Here is a 2,500-nt window from a genome sequence, read left to right as displayed (position 1 = left end):
AGCTGAAAGACTGGTCAACTATCAACTATCAAATTACTTGGAAACCAATGACCGGTTACGGGATTCCCAGACGGGCTACCGTCCTGGACAGGGCACAGACACCGCACTTCTGGCCGTGGTGGAGGAAGCCAGGCGCATTCTGGATTCCGGGGGGTCAGTGGCAGTGATCCTCCTGGACCTGAGTGCGGCTTTCGACACCGTAAATCATCAGATACTACTCCAGCGGCTGGAAGGGCTGGGTGTCACAGGGATGGCTCTGAGATGGCTTGCCTCCTTCCTAGGAGGACGAACGTTTGAAGTTTGGGAAGGAAACGAGAAATCCCCCCCCTTTGCCCTCCAGTGTGGGGTCCCTCAGGGATCGTCGTTAAGCCCTACTTTATTTAATGTATATATGGCCCCCCTGGAGGATGTGGTGTCTCCGTTCGGCTTTAACATCATTAGCTATGCGGATGATACGCAGATGGTGGTGGGGCTTTCTCAGGTAGAGAAGCAACCAGTGGTGCTTCGTTCCTGTCTGGAGGAAGTGTTTAGGTGGATGACTAATTCATCCCTTAAACTGAATGGCTCAAAGACAGAGTTTATGATCCTGGGTCAATCCTCCTTCTCCCTGTCCCCCAGCAGCTGGCCTGCTTGCATGGGAGCTCCTCCCAGCCCGAAGAAGGAGATTAAGAGCCTGGGGGTGTGGCTGGAGCAGGACTTGACGTTTAGAACGCACGCCAAAAAGATCGCGGGTGTATGTTTTGGTATGCTCCGGTCAGCCCGCAGGATTCTGTCACTCCTCCCTGAAACTTCCCGTAAGCTGCTTATACAGGGGCTTATCATTTCGAGGTTGGATTATAGCAATGCACTTTTTTTGGGCGCACCGGAATCAACATTTAAGAAGCTGCAGCAGGTGCAAAACGCAGTGGCTAGACTTCTGACTAATATCCCCAGAAAGCAATCCGCCAAACCGGCACTGAAGGCGCTTCACTGGCTTCCGGTGCGGGAAAGAGTAACCTTTAAGGCACTTTGTATGGCACAGAAGAGTCTGCAGGGGAAGGGTCCAGCGATCCTAAGGAATATGATCCAACCCTATAAAGCAGTAAGGGCACTTCGCTCGGATCATAAATACCTCCTCCAGTCTCCTAGAGTGAGGCGAGCCCGCACAGGAGGGAGAAGGTTTTCAGTGAATATAGCTTCTGCTTGGAACTCGCTCCCACTCGCATTGCGGGCAGAGATCAGTACTCTGCGCTTTCGGAAACTATTAAAAACTCATCTTTTTCCAGTCTAGTGTGTCATGTGTTAGTGAAGGCTGATCTATGGCTAGCGCTGGGATGCTCAAGGGTAACCGTGCGCTATATAAAACTCCAAATAATAATAATAATAATAATAATAATAATGTGCAGGTGGAGCGACCCTCCCTCGTTGCCAGGTACCCGGTCCGACCCGGTCCCGTGTGGCCGGGCTGAGGGGTTTGAAGACTCGCGTGGTCCCTCCCGGGTTGCCCCGGGAGGGACCGGCGGCTGCGGGGCTGCCTGCTCCCGTCGCTCCGGGAGCCCCCTCCCTCGCCCCCGGGTGGGTGGGGTGGGCTCCCGGGCCGAGTGCCTGGCAATGTTTTTCCCCCCATGACGGTGCTGTCTGACTCCCAGAGGGGAAGCCTTGAACGGGGCGCCCGTGCCGTCTCGCCGCGCGGGCGACGGACAGACGGCGTCGCCTTCCTCCCGCCTCTCCTGCGCCCGCAGGTGGGCGAACGTTTTCGAAAAGTTGCCTGTGACTCTTGGCGGTGGATAACTCGGCTAGCGCGTCGATGAAGAACGCCGCTAGCTGCGAGAATTAGTGTGAATTGCAGGACACATTGATCATCGACACTTCGAACGCACCTTGCGGCCCCGGGTTCCTCCCGGGGCTACGCCTGTCTGAGGGTCGCTTGATCATCAGTCACCCCGGGGCTTCCCCGGGACGCGGCTGGGGCCGTCGCAGGGTGAGCTCCGCTTCCCCTTCGTCCCCCCACAAGGTCAGACCCCCCGATCGCCCGTTGGCAGGGTCCCTGGCCGGGTCCTGCCGCGGAGGTATGCCGCCGGCGCGCCTGGCCCCCGAGAAGGGGGCCTGGCGACCGGTCCGCCCCGGGCCCGTCCCGGGATGCCTGGCTGCGTGCCGCGCGTGGCTGTCCATGGTGTCCCACCAGCTGCCCGCGCACATGTGCCTCGGGCGCCTTCCTCCGCGGCCGGCTTCCCGGCGAGGGCGAAACCCCTTCAGACGCGATCCGGGGAAAGAGGGCGCGCGCTGCCGGGTAAGCCAGGCCCCCCCTGCTCTGGCAGGGTTTGCCTGGCCTTCCCCGGCTCTCCCCCGAACGCTCCGGCGTTTTCTTTCCTACTACGACCTCAGATCAGACGTGGCGACCCGCTGAATTTAAGCATGTTACTAAGCGGAGGAAAAGAAACTAACCAGGATTCCCCCAGTAACGGCGAGTGAAGAGGGAGGAGCCCAGCGCCGAATCCCCGCCTGGCGGCGGGCACGGGGA

At 59.0% G+C, this 2,500-nt stretch overlaps 2 non-coding genes across 2 annotated transcripts in view; both read left to right on the top strand.

Moving 5' to 3' along the window:
- The first annotated feature begins 1,751 nt into the window (after positions 1-1,751).
- Positions 1,752-1,905, top strand: LOC146788816 (5.8S ribosomal RNA). The gene has a single exon (XR_014970239.1). It is a non-coding gene; the product is annotated as a 5.8S ribosomal RNA (ribosomal RNA).
- A 450-nt stretch (positions 1,906-2,355) lies between these two features.
- The window catches only part of LOC146788815 (28S ribosomal RNA), a 3,782-nt gene continuing 3,637 nt past the window's right edge, over positions 2,356-2,500 (top strand). The window contains exon 1 of the ribosomal RNA XR_014970255.1: positions 2,356-2,500. This exon is cut by the window's right edge and continues 3,637 nt beyond it. This is a non-coding gene — a ribosomal RNA (28S ribosomal RNA).

Source organism: Triturus cristatus, chromosome 10 (genome assembly GCF_964204655.1).
Source record: "Triturus cristatus chromosome 10, aTriCri1.1, whole genome shotgun sequence".
Classification (NCBI taxonomy): domain Eukaryota; kingdom Metazoa; phylum Chordata; class Amphibia; order Caudata; family Salamandridae; genus Triturus; species Triturus cristatus.
Note: the sequence above shows the minus strand (reverse complement) of the source record. Positions and strands in the feature narration are given on the sequence as shown.